The sequence below is a fragment of the Hypanus sabinus genome, chromosome 6 (assembly GCF_030144855.1).
Source record: "Hypanus sabinus isolate sHypSab1 chromosome 6, sHypSab1.hap1, whole genome shotgun sequence".
Taxonomy (NCBI): domain Eukaryota; kingdom Metazoa; phylum Chordata; class Chondrichthyes; order Myliobatiformes; family Dasyatidae; genus Hypanus; species Hypanus sabinus.
The window spans coordinates 76,956,362-76,979,741 of NC_082711.1; the positions used below are offsets into that span (position 1 = coordinate 76,956,362).

At 39.3% G+C, this 23,380-nt stretch overlaps 1 protein-coding gene and 1 long non-coding RNA gene across 6 annotated transcripts in view; one reads left to right on the forward strand and one right to left on the reverse strand.

The window, feature by feature from the left end:
• LOC132395595 (tensin-3-like) overlaps positions 1-23,380 on the reverse strand; it is a 320,946-nt gene that overhangs the window by 289,013 nt on the left and 8,553 nt on the right. The window lies entirely within an intron of this gene.
• LOC132395602 (uncharacterized) lies at positions 239-16,560 on the forward strand. 2 transcript variants are annotated; one of them, XR_009512690.1, is made up of 3 exons: positions 239-628; positions 3,453-3,847; positions 10,028-16,560. It is a non-coding gene; the product is annotated as an uncharacterized LOC132395602 (long non-coding RNA). The 2 variants fall into 2 exon arrangements; XR_009512691.1 differs by having other exon boundaries at positions 14,405-16,560.

The following is a 23,380-nucleotide window of genomic DNA, read 5'->3' on the forward strand; positions in this document are numbered from 1 at the left end:
CCTCAAATTAAAAACAATAATTAAAAACTGTATATTATAATTGTAGTAAAGATTCTTGAAATAGCTGATACGCATTGATGAATCACCCAGTATCTTCCAAATCTCAACCCTTCAATGACCTGTACATACAAAAGACTGGTCTTATTGCCAGGAAGGATGAGCAGCTTAATGCTAGTGTAACCAGGTGACTGTCGAATAAGATTTTTGATTGATAAAGTCCACTTATGTATTTACCTTTGTAATGCTAAAACAGCTGCTTGTGCCTTTAAGAGAAAATGGTGACATCATTTTGCATGGGTGGAGTTAAACAAAGAGCGGCCAGGTTCTAGAGACAGCGACTTTCGAGTACTTTTCCCAGGAAAGATTTTCATGAGTAAATTGATCAGTGCTGGAATAGCATTGTGCGAATTTCCTTATCGGCCTAGAAAATTAGTCCTTTGTAATTTAAACTACAAGGCAATATATTGTAAAAGTTTATTTGTGTCTTTCTTTATTGTTTCATCGACCAAATGTGAATGTAACAGAGTAATGTGAATGTGTTAAACTCTGTTCACGTAGCGTGACCGAGGAGAACTCGTTTCAAGGTCCAGACTATGTGTTTTTGGAAGCTAAGCACGTGTGTGCCAAAGTGAGTATATCTCTTGGTTAACATGAGATATATTTATTCACATTTTTGATGGTGTGTACAAGATACAGGGCTGGTGGGATTGTAATGCTTGTATTGTTTTTTTTAGAATTGCCAGTACCATATTGGTTTTGAATATTGTGTTTTAGTTATTTTCATACTGCATACGTAACAAAGGCACAGTCCGAAATTAAACTGAGACTGTAACAGCGGGAACTGTGTTTTCTTTAATTCATTTTATTGTTTTTATTTTGATACCCTCTTACTGCGTTAAAACATCTAAAACAGATAAAGGAATTAAAGACCCGAAAACGTATTTGTTGTCTTGCATGTATAATTTTCCCCAAGATGCATTGGGATGGGTCAAATGATCTCAAATTGAACCTCCAGTCTTTTTTCCAGCTGATGTGTTCAGGAAGATTTTACAATGTTAATATCCTATTCAAGTTAGAGTTATCTTTCCTGATTATATACACAGCAACTGAATTACAGACTCCTCCACTCACTATCACTTACTTCTACCATCTCAGCCCAACAACCATTTATTGTGACTTTCAGACAGTTAACGCTGTTCTGATCAAGTGGTGCTTGCACCGCATCTTCACATCTGCAGTAGCTTTAAATCTCCCAAATCATTGAAATTATACTCCTTATCCCAGTACTAGAATCTCTTCATTAACTCAATCTGGCAAATGCTGTAATCTCCCTCACTCTGATAAAATCTTCAGCTCTCTACCACATACTCAGGTTCTCATTCACTCTGCTCTTCTGTGAACACAATCATCATTCACTCCACCCCTGCCCAACCCAATGAGAGATACATAATGTATCTTCTTGGCTTTCTTCAAAATTTTCCTTGGAAATCATCTTTACCCACCTGCTCTCTTTGACATACATGTTTTCAAATGTTTCCATGAAGTGCCTTAAGCAATCTGCTTAAAAAATTCTATACACTGTAAATGAGAACACAAACAATCTTGATAGTTATATTGGAAATCTGGAAGTTTCAAAAATTTCAATTTATTTCAGCACAGGTAAAATATTGTTCTCTGCATGTTGTACAGTGATATCCATTAAGCTCTTATAGAATTGTTTTCATGTTCATTTTATTGCCAAGTGGTTAAGGCGTTCGTCTAAGGTCGCTAGTTCGAGCCTTGGCTGAGACTCTGTGTGTATCCTTGAGCAAGGCACTTAACCACACATTGCTCTGCAACAACACCGGTGCCAAGCTGCATGGGTCCTAATGCCCTTCTCTTGGACAACATTGGTGGCATGAAGAGGGGAGACTTGCAACTTGGGCAACTGCCGGTCTTCCACAAAAAAAAAACCCTGCCCAGGCTTGCACCTTGGAAACTTTCCAAGGCACAAAACCATGGTCTAGCGAGACTAATGGAGGCCTACTACTATTGCCAATGATACATTGCAATCCTTAAAGTGTAATTTGCCCTCATACTCCATTTCAGCAATGAACCTAATTACATTAATAATAAAGGTCACCTTCAACATCTATGAAATAAACTTACTTGAAGGATTTTGAGAATTTGGCAATGGCTATAATTAAACTTGAAACATGAGAGGTTGAAGATGCTGAAATATCAACCAAAAGCTACATGAAGAACACAGGGAAACAAGCAGCATCTTGCAGAGGGAAAGGAATGATGGATATTTTGGGTCAAGACACTGCATCAGAACTGAGCGTGCTGAGTGAAGGTAGCCAGTGTATATGTAGAAGTGAAAGAGAGAGGTGAAACATGAGCTGCTGAGTAATAGACACCAAACATAAAGGAGGGAATCTTTTTGCAGAGCACCTGTGATCTGTTGTCAATGGCTATCTTGGGCTTCTGGATGCTCGTCATTTTAGTTCCCCTTACCATTCCCACACGGACCTGCTTATCCTCTGCCTTCTCCTATACTACAGGGAACAACATAGCAGATCAGCTCTGATTTTATTGAATGATGGAGAAGGTTCCACAGTTCAGATGGCTTACACCTGCTCCCAGTTCTTATAGTCTGCTTTTGTAGCCTACAGTCCAACAGTACAGATTTCAGGTAAACCACACTCTCTATTCCTCACCACCTCTCACCAGTTCACCCAAGTTGCCTCTCCTTTGGTTCACCTTTTCCACCCAACTCCTGTTACCAGAACTCATTCCCTTCCCACGCTTTGTTCCATTTGCCCATCCCCCACATACTGGAGTTTCTTCTTGCTTGGTACCTGTCCCACTCCCCCATCTCCTACACGGCTCCACCCTTCACCACCAGCTTCTGTCTTACCCTCCTTCTCACCTCTTCATACTCGCTGTCTCCCTCTGCAATCTCAGTCTTGATACAAGATCTCAACTCAAAATTGTCAACTACCCCTTTGTCTTAACTGATGCCACTTTAAGGAGCAGTTTGTGTTTTTGCTTTAGTCTACACAGTATTCTTCTGACAAGCCATTACGCCCCAAGTCAAGAGGTGAAAAAAGCTTTCCCTTTTCTAGGTAGTAAATTACAACTTAAGTTCACATCACAGCTAATTTCTTGTTCTAGGCTATGTGATTAAAGGAGGACATGCATTTATATAGGTCTTTTCACAATCTTCAGCCATCCTCGAGCACTACACAGACATTGAGCACTGTTTATATCATAAGAAATTAATGTGCACTATCGCATTACTGTTTGTGGTTGCATATGTAATGAAACAATTACGATAAAGGATGACTAAGTATTCATCAGGAGGGCAGAGGAGCTCTCATGCTCTTACAGTGAAAACAGAATGGAATCATGAGTTGACCAATTTACACTAGTCCTAAATTAATGCCATTTTACTGTTTTCCCCACACTAGGGTGAACTCATTAACTGACCGTGCACAGGTTGTGGGGATATGGGAGGAAACCAGATGACCCAGAGACGAGAATGCGCAAACTCCACCCTGATAGCATTGGAGGTCAGGACTGAAGCCAGGTCTGTGGAGCTCGGAGGCATCAGCTGTACTGGCTATACCACACTGCTCTTTGAGAAGCGCCATGGGATTTCTTCTCGTCTACATCTGGAGCCTCAGTTTATCATCACATCCAAAAGACAGCAACTCCTAGCAATTATTAGGGGTCCATTCCTATACCAGAGTGTCAATGCAGAAATCTGCGATTCACGCTTGACTCAATGACAAGAGTTTATCCTGTTGAGCGAAGGCAGATACTTCAGTACTGACTGCTCTGAAATCACACATCAGCTGCCACAGTAAGTTCATTATGTACAGAATACATGCATGAGATTAATAAAAAATAACTCAGATATATTTTAATGTTTCAAAATGCCACAGATAAACTGAAACACCCTCTTTCATATTGGGATTCAAAATTCCTTTCAGGTGCAGGATGTGAATTAGAACCACAGACTTGAAACATACAGTGAAATGCGTTATTTGCATTAATGACCAACACAATCTGAGGAAGTGCTGGTGGTGGCCCACACGTGTCACCATGCTTCCAGCTCCAACATAGCATGCTCACAACTCGTTAACCTTGACTTGCACATCACTGGAAAGTGGGAAGAAAGTGGAACACTCGGAGGAAGCTGACATGGGCATGGGGAAAAGTCACAAACTTTTTACAGACAATGGCGGGAATTGAACCCTGATCATTAATCGCTGATGCTGTAAAATATCATGCAAACTATAATGCTACCGTAACAATCATTTCAAATGTTATGTTTTTACACTTCTAAATATACTTACGGCATCAAAGTTAGCAGAACAGGAATAATTAAATACATGAAATCTGTCCTTATTTCTGAGCACAGATTCATATTTCTTCCTGGCATCTACGCTTAATATTTCTTTCTCCCAGCAACATAGAGTCTAAGAGCAATACAGCACGAAACAGGACTTAGTTCATCTCATCCATAATGACTAAGATGACCACCTAAACTAGCCCTATTTACCTGTGTTTAGACCATATCCCTCACATTGTTTCCTAAACGTGTACCTGTCCAAATGTCTTTTAAATGCTGTTACTGCATTTACCTCACGACCTCCTCTGGCAGCCTGTTCCATACATGCACCACACACTGCGTCAAGGAGTTGCCTCTCAGATCGCTTTTAAATCTCTCCCCTCCCATCTTAAACTTGCTGTCTCTTTCCAATATGAGTCAGGAAGAGTGGCCAGCCTAAAATTGCATTTAAATAAAAGAAATAAATTTAAGTAAAGATCATCTAGTGCTTGATCAGACGCCTAGTTTTTAAGCCAGGTTTTACAGGAGATAAAGACACAATTCCAGATATTTAATCACTTGTATGATTTCAATTTTCCATATTTAGACCCATGGTGATGGTGCTTTAGTCACACTATCAGACAAGTAATCCAGAAGCCTGGAGAAAAATTCCAGGTCCCAAATTCTAATCTACTGATGCAATGCCGGAATTTAAGTTAAGATTAATAATCTGGAATGTATATTAAAGAAAACAAACCCATTGGGATGAAACCTGCCAGACTCGTTGAAATGGCTCAGCAAGTCACTCAGTTGTACTATTACCACAATATTCAAATGCTAGTAGTCCAAGAATGTGGCTTATCATCATCTTCTCGAGGGCGAATAGGGACAGGTGATAAACGCTGGCCTTGCTGTGAATTCAAGATTTAACTGGGGGAAGCACCTTGGCAGAGAAAACCTTGATGTCACCCCTTAACAATTCAGATTAATGTTCAGTGCCAGACTGGTGCTTAAAAATAATCAATGATATTCAATGACTTTAAAAATACCATCCTAAACCAATCTCTGCTTGAATTAGTCTTTATCTACTACCTATTACTTATGCACAGGAGCTAATTTCATTCCCTTACTTCTTGCAACATGCAAGGCCACTCTGTCCCAAAGTATAAGCCAGCTCTCAGGGCATATGTCATTCACCTCAAATGCCATGCAAATACTCTGCATGGGGAGTCTGGGGAGTTGGTCATCAAGATGCTACTTTCATCAGCAAAGCTGTACATCCCCAAGGACAGCTTCTAGATATTCACATTCAACAACCCTTCAAGCTGCTCTCTGATCCCTACATATAATGGTTAATGTCATTGCCTGTTTGTAACACTCAGATTGGACTTAAACCCGATGAAACATCAGGACCAGATTAAAGGTTTGTCCTTTCTGCACCCATGAGAACACTTCAAAAAAAAAGACAGGAGTAAGCCTTCTGTTTATGCTATTCTTCTTAATCTTCTAAGGCATTTCCTATGATGTGTCATTCCAAGAGTTTTTTTTGGTGACTATGAGCCCAAATAGAAACAACAAACTCCTACAGATAAGACAAGGAGTTGCTGATTTAACAGGCAACAGGGAATTTTGCAAGTTAGACTGCTCCTTCATTGTTTACACTAGACTTCCAATGCAGACCTGAAGCACAGACTGAAGGCGCTCACCGCCATCCCAGAAGCTGCTTCACAACAGGTGATCCCCACATAGTGCACGAGGGAGGCTGCAGTTTTTACAAGCAAGCTTTGAGAACATTCCGGAATCTTCTCCGCTGCTCATGACAGAACTTGAATCGAATGGTCATTTCAGGAATTTGTTGCTTGGTCTGTAAACGAGGTGGCCTGGGTACGGGCATTGAGTAGCCTACTTGGAGCATTTTGCAGAGGCAGAGTTGGTTGCATCTTTCTGGTACCAAGAGATGACTGCAGTTGGCTGTGCTCATCTCAGAAATGCATAGCAAGACAGGAAAGGCTGATGTGTAGTAAACCACAAATTTTGTTATAGACCTAAGACCTTGATCTTCAAACACACTGTTCCTCAGTCAACCAAAGCTGTGCTGGTGAATTTTATCATCAACATCTCCCTTTGCTGAGATTTGACTTTGAACAGAGAGAAGTGGTCCACATTTTCCAATATTGTACATGAATCATTGTTGTCAGAGGGCAGTGTTGTCCAGTCGAGGTCAGTCAGTAGAGGCCTCTTTGCTTGCAAAATGTCAGTTGCGTCGTTATTATCCTGTATGCTTCGGTGAATTAGTCGATAATGCCTTTGAACTCAGCCTCTGTACTGCAGCCACCAGCTGGTCATACTTAACTGCCATTATCCTATCCAGCCACTTTTGGCAAAAGGGTATGAACAATACCGCAGTCTCCAACTCTTTGACCTTAGACTGGCGCCCACAACAGGTGGCATTCCCCAGTGATCAATGCCAAGATCACTGCTACTTGTTATCTATATCAATAATATAGATGAGAATGTATAAAGCATGCTTACTTAAATTTGCATATTACACTAAAATAGGTGGTGTCGTTGACAGTGAAGATGGTTATTAGGATTTATTAGAGACATCTTGATCAGCTGGGTAAGTGGGTGGAAGAATAACAAATGGAGTTTAATCTGGTTAAATACAAGATGTTGCTTTTTGCGAAGACACATGAAGATAGGATGTTCACGGTCAATGGTAAGGTCCCGAGGAGAGGTGCAAAACAGAGGGACGTGAGGTATAAGTGTATAGTTCCCTGGAAGTTACATCACAGATGGATATGGTGTTGAAGAAAGCTTTTTGCCTTCATCAGTCAATTACGATGATGTAATGTTGTAGCTCAATGGCTCCATTTAATATCAGAGAATGGAGTTGCACAAGCTGGGAAGAGTACAGGGAAAAATTAGAAGGATGGTGACAGGAATTGAGGGACCAAATTATGGAGAGAGGTTGAGAAGATTAGGACTTTACTTGCTGGAGTATGAGGTGTGTGTATAGTCATGAAGGGCATTAATAGGATAAATACACACTTTTTTCTAGGGTTGAGGAATCAAGAACAAGAGGGCATGTGTTTCAGGTGAGAAGAGAGAGATTTGGCAGGAACCCAAGGTGCCATTTTCTCCACCCATAGGTTTGCCAGTATATGAAATGAGCTGCCAGACGAAGTAGTTGAGGGAAGAAAGAAAGAAAAAATATTTAGAAGATTTTCCTTACAAGTGCATGGATACAGATGGTTTAAAGGGATAAGAGTCAAATGCAGGCACATGGGACTAGCTTAGATAAGAATTTTGATTTGCATGGAGTCTATTTCCAATACCCTATGGGCTGAAAATAAAATAATGCCCACAGTGCCCATCCTCAGCTTTATCCTCATCCATTATATCCATATCATCAATAAATTAAACACAGTGGCCCCAACATACGGTTAAAAAGAAATGACTTAGTAAAATGGTTAAAGAATTCTGTCCATGAGCTCAAGAGATCGTGCAGAGTAGCTGAGAGAAAATGGAAGAAAACTGGACTAGAAGTCTACTGTAATATTTTCCAGGAAAAACAAGCCTCCTTTAACACTACTATGCTCTCTGAAAGAAAAGGATCTAAGATTATTACAGAGAATGGTGGTGATTCAAGTTCTCAACTACAAACCAGCTGCTGAACCCTGTTCCAAACTATAACGTCCTCTGTCAAGCATCTGATGCAAAATGTGAGGATTTTGCAATATTTTATCAACAAAATTACTTCCGTTAGGTAGAGATCAGCTACAGATACTTGAAACTTCTATAGCCAACCTTGTTAAAAGATAGCAACTGTGACAAAATTTACAAGAATTTCCAATTCAGAACTCTGTAAGGTTATAACAAAGACTAAACCGTCTACTTGCTATCTTGACCCTGCCCAAACACACTTTTTGAGGACCCTTTAAATAGTGTCTTCAATATTATTCGAAAAAAATATTAACACATACTTTGAAACAAGAATATTTCCAGATGCCTTCACAATTACGTTCGACAAACCCCTGCATAAGCAACCAAACCGTGATATTGAGGTACTATGTAAACATGAGAAAATCTGCAGATGCTGGAAATTCAAGCAACACACACACAAAATGCTGGTGGAACACAGCAGGCCAGGCAGCATCTATAGGGAGAAGTACAGTCGACGTTTCGGGTTGAGACCCTTCGTCGGATGGCTATAGGAAGAAGTACAGTCCTGACGAAGGGTCTTGACCTGAAACGTCGACTGTACTTCTTCCTATAAATGCTGCCTGGCCTGCTGTGTTCCACCAGCTTTTGTGTGTGTTGTTTTATTGAGGTAATAGCTAACTACAGACGTATGTCAAATCTTCTCTTCTTGGGCAAGTTTCTTCAGAAAGTCACTTTCAACCTACTCAACAACTTTCTGAATTACAGCAATATTCTAGAAAAGCTTAAGTCAGGTTTTAGCGCAAACCACAGCACTAAAGTTGTCAGTGACTTGAGGCTCAGCCAACAGGGCCTCAGCTTTAATTCTCCTAAATCTAAGTGCTGCCTTTGACACAATTGACAACCTTCTCACAGATCGCCTGGAGAACTGGGTTGGCCTCTCTGGTAGTGCCCTTAATTAATTTTGCTCATATACTTCAGAGAGAAAAACTTTTGTTTGTCTTGGAAATCAATTTTCCAAGACACAAGATGTACCTTTTGGTTTTGCTCAGGGAAGCAGTCTTGATCCAGTACTTTTCTCCTTATACACGCTCCCCTTAGGAGACAGTATTACAGAACCTCAGTTCTCCACAGAGATTTCCACAGTTAGGCAATGACACACAACTGTGTAACTCAGTTGAGCCTGAAAATGATAACACCCTATCTTCTCTGACTTCTGGTATGGCAAATTGACGAGCAATAATTTCGTAAAACTAAATGAAGGTAAAACTGAAATACTTCTGGTTGGTCCCAAAGCCAAAAGAGATAAAACTCATTGATAAACTTGAAAACATGGCTCTTCTTGTAAGATTAGAAGTAACAAGCATGGGTGCTACTCTTGCTTCAGATTTGAATTTTAAATCCCACATAAAGAAAGTGACCAGAGCAACATTTCTACACTAATGAAATATCACAAAGGTATGTCCATTTGTATCATGTAATGATGTTGAAAAACTATTGGTGCTTTTATATCAAACGGACTAGATTACTGTAATGCACTTTTTGCTAGCCTTCCGAAGCAATCTATTGATAAACCTGAACTAATTCAGAACAACTCTGCATTGGCTTCCTGTATCATTTAGAACTGATTTTAAAAGCTCCCTTACTACGTTTTAAAGCTCTCAATGAGCTGGGACCAGAGTACAGCACAGAATCGCTTTCATTTTATAATCCTGCTCGAGCTCTCAGGTCTTCTGTTTGTCTCTTAAATTTAAACAATCTCCCTCAAAAGATAACTGGCAGGTCAGCTTTTTTGAACAATGCTCCTAAACTGTGGAATTCAATACCTAAATCTGTAAGGGATGCTGTGTCAGATAACACTTTTAAATGTCAGGTCAAAACCTATTTATAGGTTTTTGCATCACAGAACCTTGATTTTAACTAACATCTTTTTATTTTCATGTTAGCACTTTATCCCATTCGAAGGAACTTTGAACTACATTGTTTGTGTGAAAAGTGCTCTATAAATGAGTTATTATTGTTATTATATTTTCTTTTTTTTCTCAGCTCAGTCTGGTAAAACCTGGAAGTATGGGCATAGCCAAACATACTCATTTCTCAATTGTCAGGAACTTTCAGACTATTCTAGTGCTGTTTAGAATTGTAGCTTCCTAGAAATTTATATAATTATTGCTGTGTAGACCTAACTGTTTAATGCTACTGTTTAATGACTTTGGGATAACAGCAGTTGTAGATATTAACACTGGAACGATGTTTACTCTGCTCACGTTCTGTAATTTTTCAATTTCTTCATTTAATTCAGCATACTTCTGGTGTTTTACAGTTTTTGATTTCTGTACGTTTTGAGTGTTTGGAATGGCTATATCTACTAAGGAACTTGTTCTTTATACATTATATATTAGTATTCCTGATTAAACAAACTATGTCACAACTCATGGGGATTCCTCCAGTCTACTCAAACATCAAGTTACTGGCTATGGTACCCTCAAGATCAAGCCAAAATCCCCAACTTATTATAAAATGGGTTATTATTAGTTCAACCAGGAAGCTCAGAATTCTTACTTTATCTTGCCATTCCGCCCTCTTTCCCATTATCCTGATTACGTAGGTGCTTATCAATTTGTGAGCCTAATGCAAATTGCAATTCATCTTGACTTTCATGCTGGTGTGTATCAGCACCCTATTGGACTTTGGGATCCTCTTCCAGAACATAGACTTCAACGTATATTGAATTTTCAAGGTAATTGAAGGGCAAAAAGAATTCCTCATGGCCACACCCCTATTTTAAAGCTTACCTTTCCCTCGCCAATAATCAGCTGAACTTCAGTGTCCCCATTCTCATCTCTGGGCTTGATCTAATCATTAAGCCATCAATAGACGTGACACCTCCCTCTTTTTGCCCTTCATGAGCCTCCACCATTCTGCTGAACATAGTTTTCAAATCTGATATAACAGTTAAGACCTTAAAGCTCTCTGAGGATTTCAAATTCATATGAAATTCTCACACCTACGTAATCAGAAAAATTCCTCCCCACCCCTGAAATGATGGCCTTTACAATACAATATGGATGTTGCGCCTTGCATTTAATTTGTTCAAGTAACAGGAAACAAAGCTGTGACAATTTTAACTATCACTTGCTTGTACTTTCTCAGCTGCAGAGGTCAATAGTTACAGCTGCCCTGCTTCTCAATCCCATGGAAACAAGGATTTCAGTGAAATAGCAGGTGTTCAAAACTCACCAAAGCAATAACTGAAAGCGCAGTTGAGAGCAAATGGATCACTTTGTAACCGGTACTTCAAAAGCTATGCTTGTTAAAATTTAAAACATCATATTCAAAACAGTGAACTGAAAAAGCAAACTCTTCATTATACACATTACGCTTCCATAAACAATTATTTGTAGTTTCTTTACAAAGGTCCACTCTATCATCTGTGCACAACTTCTTAACCATTAAAATCTTAACAACATTAATATTTACCCCTGGATCTTATGAAGCAACCAACAGCATTTGGTGATGCAGAGGGCCCTGCTTTCAATCATCTGCAAGTTAACAGGGAAACCAGCTCTACTCAATTGCCATCATCATGGGGCCAGAGCTTCTGTCCTCCTTTACCTGAAGCTTAATGCCGGGATCAGTTTTATGCCAGTCACAAATTCAGCCTGCAGCCAATTCCAACATTAATTTCTCATCCGTGAGAGAGAATATTGTCAATTTTGCTACAGAGTGCTCATCAATCGGTACAAGGCAATGCTCTCTATGCTGCTCATCAGATTTGGGTGGGGAAACACATTTTGGGATCTCTCTGCTGATGCTGGATTTATGGGTATGTGGGTCAAAAAACCCAAAGCAAAATCTGAGTTTTCCCAGTGTTTGTTTTTTAAGACTAGGTGGTTAAAAGAAGTCTGATTTTCCTTCTTCCAAATACTCACATGACCAATGTTGTTGCTTTCCTTGCTAAAATTCCCATTTCTGAATGCACCAATCTATTCCTCATTAAATGACAATCATAAAAGAAACAAACACTGGAAATAGCCCATCAGCCCAATTCATCGGCACTAATTGGCTAGCTCTCCCTGGATCCCACATGTTCTCACCTTCCAGACCAGCCTAGCATGTGAAATCTTACCAAAATCCATGAAGACGAGATCTGATGCCCAGCACCCCATCAATCCTCAATCAACTCTTTAAAATCTGTGAGAGATTAGTTACTACATCAGGCCAAACTGGTCATCCCTAATCCCTGGTTTTACTAAATGTAAATATATTCTGTCTCAATGAATACCTTCTAATAACCTTACTGTCACTAATATTTGGCTCACTAGTTTGTAGTTCTCCATCTTGCACTAAAATAAATAATGACTTTCTTCTGTGAGTCATCAATTAGTGCTGTTGATTCAATATTTTTCTCTCCATGGCACCCTGACCTACTGACCACATCCAACAGTCCTGCTTATGAGTAACAGATAACACAGACCAATAAGTTTAATCACCATTTGTCATAGGCTTTCCTTATTATATTGATTGCCTCTGTCCTAACCATCCCATCCACCACTCTCTGTGGACTTGAAAACAACTTTTTTTTTAATTCTCTTTACCAAATTGCATGAAGGTCCTCCAACCTGGAAAACTAACTTTATTGCTCTATCTAGAGAAGCCTTCTGGCTTATTGAGTATGGATTTCTAGCATTTCCTTGCTCTGGCTGGTCATAAACTGAACCCACAGGGTCAGAATTTTTGAGATACAGTTAAAAAGGTGAGATTCTGACTACCATCAAGACCAAATATTTCTGCTTTCAGATTATCTCCAAACTTCAATCTTGCCTAAGTTCATCAGCTGCTGAAACCCTCAGCTATGCTTTTTGTTTCCTCTTTCTGGATCTGCTGTGTAATGACAGACCTGGATGGTCACCATGCTGCAATTCTTCTATGAATTAGAGCTGTTGCCCATGTCCTAGTTAACACTACATCACCCAGCGGGTCATGTGCACCAAATTGTACTGCCTCATTGAATTTAAGATTTTCATTCTGTTTTATAATAACATTCTCACCACTCCCTCCTTTAATGAAGTCCACAAGCTCGAAGACTCACCAAGATAGTCACACTCTTCCAATTCCTCATGATCACAAATACAATGGGTTAAATCACAGTGGACTGGCCCACTAACGGAAGTAGTGCCCTCTCCCCATACACACAAGTGCTCTGCACAAGCCTAGAGGCAGGGAGCAAACAGCAACTGAGCAGCAAAATGTAGAGGCCCTACGCTTGAAATGTCTCTGAAATTCCAAAACAAGAGGCAAAAACTCTGAATGTCTGCACAATTTCATTGGTATTTTAAAATAACCTCAAAATTGAACCTACCAAAATAATAATACAAAAGCTAAAATAACACTGATGATTAGAAACACAAATAAATGTAAATATTAAGTTAAAGCAAAATATTAAGAAGAATTTATCTTTCCCTCCTATTGTGACCAGCCACAGGATCCAAGAGCTGTAATGCATAACGCAAGGAGAAGTGGGCCTCACTACTGAAATCCATCTGTAATCCAGAGGTAGAGCAGTGGCAGATGTGAGGCGACATACCACTCAGTAATTCCAAACTGCATATGCTTCCAAGTGCAGAGTAATGTCTGGAATTATTTTTTTTTATTCGAACAGTTCTAAATGGTTCCAAGCTTGGAAAGATCTGGCCTTATAGCCCTGCCACTGGCAACCTGACCCAAAGCTCAGGAATTCCGTCCCTAATCCCGTGTAGTTCTCCTGACTTTACTTTGAGATACACAAAAATAAAATACTTTTTAAGCAAATTTTCCATCCTTCACTCTAATCTTTCCAAAGCAGACTCATATACATTTCTGAAACCCTTTGCAGGGTTTACCTTATAGAAGTTACAACATTAAAGTAAGAGGCTTGATTTTCTTTTGGTAATGTTTAAAACTGAAAAAGTCCACAACTGAACAAAATTATGTCATTCACTGTTCTTAAAGAGTTTACTTTGCAGTTTTAAATGTTATAGTTCTGCATAAATACAGAAAAACATCAACAGTAATCTAGAATCATTAAATTATTATTGCTGCGTTCTTTAGCATTGGACATGCTATATAAAGAACATTTAACTTCTATGCTTGGTTGTCAGTCTTTAGTCTGCAATTCAGTTTTGTGAAGTGTTTTAGATTTCTCCGAAGTCATCGATCCAAAACTGGAGAAATCTTTCTCCTTGAGCCTCTTGGAGCAGGAATTGCAAATCAGCTGATACAAGATCAAATCTTGGCTATTTGTTTCCAGCAATGGCTCCTATAAATTTTCATGAACCTCACCAATATTACCTAACTTTATTTTCTGGAGAAGAAATAGAGGCTGGAAAATTCATCAACTGTACTGGGAAGTCATGTGCATTATGGCTGGTCTTATTTTGCCAGGGTTGAACGGAGATTTCATCCAGCACTGTTCCAGTGTTTCAGTGATCAACTTCCAAAGCTCCACTTCGACAAGAGAGCAGCGTTCCCTCAAATCTTATTTACAGCTACTCCAAGCAGGAAACTTCTACACAGCCTGAAAACTGCACAGCACCTTAAATGTATTTTTTGTAAAATGCATACTATGAATATATAGAATGAAAATGGAAAAATCACATATTTTTGATTTTATTTATTAATCAAAGGATAGAATGAAATTCAGTACAACAAAGAAAATCTTTCACGTTCTGGAAACATTTTCTCATGTCTTCATAACAAATCCATTGTCTATAAACACCATCCATGTTAATTTTGCATGCAGATAATAAATACATCTTAATCCTCATAACTTAATCCAAGTGTTCCACTTCTTGTCTGTTTCTGGATTTGCATTTGATTGAATTCATAAGACAGAGTCCACATTCACAGCCAGCATTAGGAGCTTGAAATATTTCAGTGAAATCAACAGGAATTGACAGTTCTTCAAATTCTTCGTTTCTACACATGTCATTCAGCTTATCAGTGAACATTTTAATTGAACTTGTTTAACTTTCTCAGAAACGACATTTCTGAAATCACAGTATTGCTGCAATATTTTGAGGTAACACTTTCATCATGGTTCGGAATAGAAGCTGATTTTTTTTTGTCAGTCATACAACATTCTCTTTCCAACTTCAAAATGTGCCACATTTGCACTAGCAACAAGGTCAAAAACTTGCCATCCTCTTAACTCTTCGTCAGGAGATCTATTATTCAATTGATTACAGACATGTTGAATGAATCGAATAACAGGTGCAGTATTGACGCCAGAACTTATAGATGCAAGCAGATCTTTCACTTTGTCACTCCAATAAACAATGTCATCAGGATACTGTGACCACAACTTGTTAATTTTTGATTTTGTATACTGCAGTGCTTCAAATGTATTCAAACAGGTTTTCTGAAGGGTTTTACAGAGATGCCAGATCTTTTAAAACATCGATATTCTGGACTGGTCAAAATCTTCAGGGAGTAGTTATTGATTGATTATATTCATTAACTTGCTCTTTGCAATACTGGATTAAAATTTAGTGATTCCTCATTAAAGCAGTAATGGCAAAATGTTATAACAGCCATCTTACTTCATTGAGTTGTCCGAGTGACAACATCACATTTTGTCACTTTAGCTAATTCTTCTAGTTCTCCTTTTTTAACTGATGACCTACTGAACATTGTAAAGACTCTATGTATCAGTGTTTCTATATTCTACATAATTAAAGTTCTTTTAATATTTGTCTAATACCAGGTCGTCTCTGTGCAACACAATGTTGCTCAGATACCTTATTTCTCAGCAGAGAATTGCTGTTATCCATTATTTTTACCAAGCATAACATTTACCCTGTCTGATGTACATTTCAAATATCAAGACTGTCGTTATAAAAAAGTTTTATTGCTTCAACCAATACTGATACTGTCACATGAAGTTAGTTTCAAAATACCCCGACAGTCTTACAGGAGGTTTCATATTCCAATCGAAACTTAATTTACAAAATTAACATTTTCTACACAGAGATGTCTGTACTTTTGTCAGCATTTATGGATGGAAAGCAGGTTTCAGCAATTCTTCCATTGAATGTTTCTGAAGCAGAAAGCTGATGCATTCAACAAATTAAAGCATACAGTACTTGCTGAGCCAACACTCCGGTATATTTACATATTTGGCCAGGTGCAAGAATTTCTTGCAAGGAATGCATAGAAGCATTAATTTTAAGGCTTAGATAAAGTTATCAATTACACTTTGACCATATCAGAGTTAAACTTCTTCCGCACATCTTGTTTCACACTTGCTTCACGCTCTTTTAAAGTTTCAGTTAATAAGCGCAAAATTCCACATTTCTTCTAGTTGTGTTATTTGGTAAATGCATCTCTATGAATTCTCTGGTTAAGATGTCTTTTTAGGTAATCTAACTTCCATTCATCCCATTTTTTCCACCACTGAACTTGCCCCCAACTTTCTTATCCACACAAATGGTGCTTACAACATTCCCAGTATGTATCTGAGAGTTGTAAAAGCCATTCTGCCTTAAATGTTGTACAAGCTTTGTTCTTCAAACTATTTAACTCTCTACTTTTTTTTTCAACATCCTAAGGATACTACTAATAACTATTGGTATTTCAGAATACTACTAATAGTAGAATTATTTGAAAAATTTACCAAGTCAAAAAAATTATAATTTTAATAAAATAACCAATCATGCAAACAATTTTATCAAAACAATTTTTTATCTCTTCTAACAATTTTTTAATGTAAAATTTCTTGTTAGATTATGATTTTTTGGAAGATTACTTACCAAAATGTGGTTGTATGTTTCACATCAGACAAACACAAACCACAACTCACAACACAAATAAACAACGTCAGGCAGTGAAAACAACCGATGGGCACAATGGCAAGGGTAAAATGTTTTGACTAGATGGTACCGGTGTTCAGCAGGCCAGCAATTTATTAATCTATCTGCCTCTACCACCACCCTGGCAGTGCATTCCACATCTTCTGTGGAAAAACCTTCAGGCTTCTCCCTATACTTATCTCCAATCACCTGAAAATACTGCCTCTTTTATTAGCCTTTTCCACCTCTCATCCTCCTTCATTCCAAATAATCGTAGCTTGTTCAACCTGTCCTCATAAGACATGCTCTCTAATTCATGCAGCATCCTAGTAATTCTCCTCTGGATTGTTTCCAAAACTTACTCATTCTTCCAATAAAGAAATGACCAGAACCAAATACGATACCCATCTAACCAGAGTTTTATAGAGCTACAACATTACTTCACAGCTCTTAAATTCAATCCCCTGACTAATGAAGGTCAACACTCCATATGTCTTCTTATCCACCCTATCAACCTAGGCAGCAACTTTAAGAGATGTGTGGATGCTACTGTTTCTCCACATGGTACACATCCTACTGCCAACCTTATACTCTGCCTTCGAGTTCGACTTTCCAAAGTGCATCACTTCATACCTTCCCAGACTGAACTTACTAAGCCACCCTTCCACTTCCTGATCCAAGTCATTTATAAAAATCACAAACAGCAAAGAACCAAGAGTAGACCCCTCTGGACCACAACTTGTCCTCGACATCCAGGCCAAGTAAGCTCCACTTACAACTCTGTAAGCAAACCAATTCTGAATCCATGCAGCCAAGTTTGCCTGGTGCCATGCTTCCTGTTGAATGCCTTATTAAAATCAAAACACTACATCCATTGCTCTACATTCATCAACTTATTCTGTAATTTCCTCACAGAATTCAGTCCGGCTCATGAGATCACAATTGGCCCACAAAAAGTCACGCTGACTTTCCCTAATCAGACCTTGCTTCTTGAAATGCTTGTAACTCCTATCTCTAAGAATCCTCTCGAATAGTTTGCTCACCAGTGATGAAAGACTCACTGGTCTATAAAATTGTAAGTAAATTAATCAACATATTTGTATGTCACCATACACTACCTTGAGGTTTGTTTTTGCATTAATCTACAGGAAAATAAAGAAATACAACGTAATTTATGAAAAACAATAACAAAAACAACCAAAATGCAGAAAAAAAATCATGCAAATGATAGAAAATGGTAAATACAACTAAGTAAATAATGAGTTTTAGAGTCCTTGAAAGTCAGTCTATAGATCATGGAGTCAATTCATCATTGAGATGAGTGATTCCTTCTTGGTCACACCCAAGAAATTTGCCCCTTATAAACTTCTTGCACCAAGGAGATGCCAATCAATATTAGGGAAGCTGAAGTAATCTACGGCAACAACCCTGTTATTTTTTTAACTAATATGTTCCTCAGTGACTCTGTTGCTGCTTGGGAGCTGGTGTCTATAGAATACACCCAATAGCTCTGATTTCCACCCACACAGTAAACAATCCCTCCATGAAGTCCTCCCTTTCTACAGCTGTGATACTATCCTTGCTTAGCAATGCCACTCCCCCTCCTCTTTTACATCCCTCCATGTCCTGTTGAAACATCTAAACCCCAGAACATCCAGGAGCCCAGCCCAGAAGGATATTGCGATTTCTTCCCCCCCACCACCCCGCCACCTCAGTACAGGTGCAACCCATCCTTTTTGTACAGGTCATACCCTCCCTACAGAGATCCAATGATCCACAAATCTGAAATCCTACCCCCTGCACCAACTATTCAGCCACAAATTCAATTGCCATATCAGCCAAGTCTGGATGGAGCATGGCACAGGCAGCAATCCAGCAATTACTACCCTTGTGGTTCTGCTTTTCAGCTTCCTACCGAGCAGTTTATATTCTCTCTTCATTTCTTTTACTACCTATAGTATCAGTACCAATATGTATCACAACTGACTGCTCACAGTTCCCCTTCAGAATGCTGTGTTGTGATCTGGGACATCTCTGACCCTGGCAGCTGGGAGACAACAAACCATCAGGAGTCTCTCTCACATCCACAAAATCTTCTGTCTGCCCCCCCTAGCTATTTAAGCTCCTATCACATGGTCACTGTGGCTTCCCCCTTATACGTTATCTCCCCTACCAGTATCCAAATCAGTATAAAAGGCCAACGCAATACTGTGACCATCTACCAATTCTCTTTCCCTCTCCTGACAGTCACCCATCTACCTGCCTCCTACAAGTTAGGCGTGACCATCTCCCTGCAACGCACATCTATTACCTCCTCATTCTCCTGAAAGACCCAAAGGTCACCCAGCTCCAGAACACAGTTGTCAGGAGCTGCACCCAGATGCACTTCTCACAGATATGACAATCAGGGAGACTGGCGGTTTCCCAGGTCTCCCACTTCTTGCACACCACTGACCTGAGATCCACTCTCACTACTCCAGCTAAGCACAAAGACAGAGAGTGAAACTTGAGAGAAACCTCAAACTAGCCATCTCTTCTTGCCAAAGCCTCAGTTCCCAGCTCAAATTCTGTCTCACTCACACAATGGCTAATCCACTTCTTTTTATTGACTCTTGCCACGTGCCTAATTACTCAAACGATGACCATGGGTAACACAACAGGGCATAATTTTAAGGTGATTGGTTGGGGGGGGGGGGGGAAATGTCAGTCCACGCAGTTAATGCCACGCTTCCAAGGTAAATGTTTAGCCTTGATCAAGTTCCATGACTGACTTTGATTTCACCCTCTTCTAGTCATTTATATCTTTCGACTGGCAATGTAGTCTGGCAACAATTCCCTCTCAGATGGAATCCAAGCCTTACACTATGACTCCACTATTTCAACCGCTGTCGTCAGGACTTGTGTTGAACCTGAATTAACAAATGCCAAGCCCTAAGATGAAGGAAGAAATAGCTTTCATTTTTTACTTTGCATAGCAGTTGCCTCATCTGCTTCAGGGCAAATTCTGTACCTTATTTTTCAGATGTCAGATATGACCAGTCCTTCTAGGTGAAACAGCAATTCACTTGCTTTTCTTCCAATGTAGTAATTTTCATTTGGTGCCAAAATATGATCTCCTTTATACTGGAGAAAGTAAAAGCATATGATTGAATGCCATGGACCAGACCCCTGTTCTGTAACACTGATCTTCTGCTGGGCATTTCGATTCTGTATCCCACCCCACTCTCTGGCTCCCCTGTGCATAGCCTCCCGCACTGTTGCTCAAGATCCAGTTTAAACTGAAGGATCAACCTTTCTGTTTCCATCTGGGCAAGTTGCATCCATCTGCTTTCATTTTTGAATTTAACTAGCTTTATCTTTCCATATCAGAAACTGGCCAACGCTGATGGAAGATTTTCCAATTGCAATAAATCGAGTTTTTCTCTCCACAAACTCAGGCAGGCATTTTCAGCATTCTTCTTTTGGCCTTTTACTCAGTAACTATTGTGGATTTTTTTTCCCACATATACTTTTATGTGTTTTCACTATCTACCCTCATAAAATCATTACCTTATTAACCATAACAACTCAATAAACTTTAGAAGCGCATGAACAACCCTTGCCCCACCCCTGTAAGATATTACCCTTGTCCTAGGTATTGCTCACCATCCCCTCTGCTACTCAAAACAAGATTAGTTCTTTTTCCTTGATAAAAGTTTCAATTTACCCACTGCTGTAGACCTGTTATGGCAGATGTAATGTCACTGGCTCTCCACCCAGCCTTGGACTAGCAAGACCAACATCAGGCTTCTTTTCATTGATTAAAGCTCAGCATTCAACACCATCTCAGTACTAATCAACAAGCTGCTAAATCTGGGCCTCTGTACCTTCCTCTGCAACTGGATCCTTGACTTCCTCAGCTGGAGACCACAGTCCGTGCAGATTGGAAATAACATCCCCTCCTTGCTGACTTCAAGGATGCAAACATAGCCGGCTGCTCTGCTTTCTCTGCACCCATGACTGTGTGACCAGGTACAGCTCAAACGGCATCTATAAATTTGCCAATGACAAAATGTTCCTCCTGTGTGCACAAGCCACATCCAACGTACTTGTGGTTAACAGGAGGAGCAGCTAAATGCTGAGTGCATCCTTAAGCATTAAAAGCTAATCTTCTCATGTAGGGAAGACATGTTTATGGTCCTTCACACCTAACTGACAACAGGGATCTCAACCCATGGTACTTCCAACAAACGGCACGTATGCTCAAACTGGTAATAACTCCTCTCTGTAGGCAAGAAAGAACAACCTTATTCCTTTAATCGGTATGCAGACTTTAAGCTTTCTAATGGATGGGAGGAGTTATGACCAGAGTTACAAGCTGCAACAGGCAGCATACATGGGTAGAAGAAATGTAATAATCTACTTAGAATAAAATTATTCCCCCTCCAGCATTCTTACAACACATTGAAATTGAGCAGAGGTAACCAGTGAACATGATTATTTAAAAATGTTCTCAGAAGGCACCACACCCTGATAATTAACATCTACCATTATTTTCTAGCTGCCATAACTGTTTACATTTTTTTCCAAGTTGCTGCTAGTTATGTTGGAATGATGTTCTGACAAAGGCAATTCTATTTTACAGATTAAAACTATAACATATTTGTACTTTAACATTGGGACCATAAGACCATGAGCAGAATTAGAATATTTGGCTCATTGGGTGTGCTCTGTCATTTCATCATGGCTGATCCATTTTCCCTCTCAGCTCCAATCTCCTGCCTTCGCCCCATATCCCTCCATGCCCTGACTAATCAAAACTCTATCACCCTCTGCCTTAAACATACCCAATGCACATTCACCAGCAATAGTGAGTACCGTATATAATGTATTCTCCATGCCAATCAACTGCCTTCAAGTCACATGCTTGTGTGTGGAGAACACTGCCAGCCATGCCCGGAACATGCTTGTTCTGGTTCTTGAACACTTTGCCAGAGGACTTGTACCTTTTCTTTCTTTACCATATTAGCCTTAATGTTAATAGCCCAATTCAGCACTCTAGTACCAACATATTCAGGGGGTAAAATATCAGACTGCACTCAATGTGAAATCCAGCAACTCCAAAATGTGTTGGTACTAATCATGGACTAATTTTACCATTATCGTGACTTCACTGAAGAGATGTAAGCTTGTGAAGCTCTCCAAATACAATTCAAATACTGAGTATTCTTTTATGTAAAATACGTAATATTCCTACTGAGAGAATCTTAATATTACATTATACTGAAAGTTAACTGCTCAACATATAAATCTGCATGTTACTATTTGAATGCAAGAGATGTCAGATTCAAGTAATTCATTTAAGCCAATTCAATGTTCTCTTTGGAAGCTGAGGATGGAGTGATATTCTAAATTGTGGTACTACCAAAGTAAATCCAATCAATATATCTGCTCAGCCTATGTATCCTTATCAGTAATGCTATTAAACCCCGTCTTCACCAGTTTTAATCAAAATCTCAGGTCCTAATTCAGTTGTATGAAAAATTCTAAGTCAAGCCCAATTTCAATATTAAACCATTATTTTTAACATCAGAAATTCCTCATTATTTCAAAATAATTGGTATAGATTTCTTCCATATATTAACTACAATTGTGTGTGCTGGGCAGTTTAGTCAAAAAAAAGTCTTGCTACATCATGAGGAACAAATTTACTTCAGCATCATATTAGTCCTACTTTCCAAACTTTAGAGATTATCAAGTCAAGTCAAGTCATTTTTATTGTCATTTTGACCATAACTGCTGGTACAGTACATAGTAAAAATGAGAGTGTTTTTTAGGACCATGGTGTTACATAACACAGTACAAAAACTAGACTGAACTACGTAAAAAAAAAACAACACAGAGAAAGCTACACTAGACTACAGACCTACACAGGACTACATAAAGTGGACAAAAACAGTGCAGGCATTACAATAAATAATAAACAGGACAGTAGGGCAAGGTGTCAGTCCAGGCTTAGGGTATTGAGGAGTCTGATAGCTTGGGGGAAGAAACTGTTACATAACCTGGTCGTGAGACCCTGAATGCTTCGGAGCCTTTTCCCAGATGGCAGGAGGGAGAAGAGATTGTATGAGGAGTGCATGGGGTCCTTCATAATGCTGTTTCCTTTGCGGATGCAGCGTGTAGTGTAAATGTAATGTAACGTATACTGTCAATTGAATGAATCATCAAGAACAAACCTAAAACTGGGAATTCTGTAACAACTCAAAGCTTTACCACCACTTACAAATCCAGTCAAGATGGAATATATGTTTGCCTGGGTACCAGTGCACATCATATACTTACGTTTTGAGCTAATTGTGAAAAAAAAGGTGAACATAACCTAGCAACTTTAAAATTCACTCCTTCCACCATGGCATTCCATAAGAACCATGACAAGACCTGCCAAGGGGTCTTCCACAGCAGCTGCCAGGCCTGCAACTCTGGGGGTGGAATGTGGATCATCTAGACCAGGGGTCGGCAACATTTACCACTGAAAGAGCCAATATGGACCCGTTTCCCACAGAAAAGAAAACACTGGGAGCCACAAAAC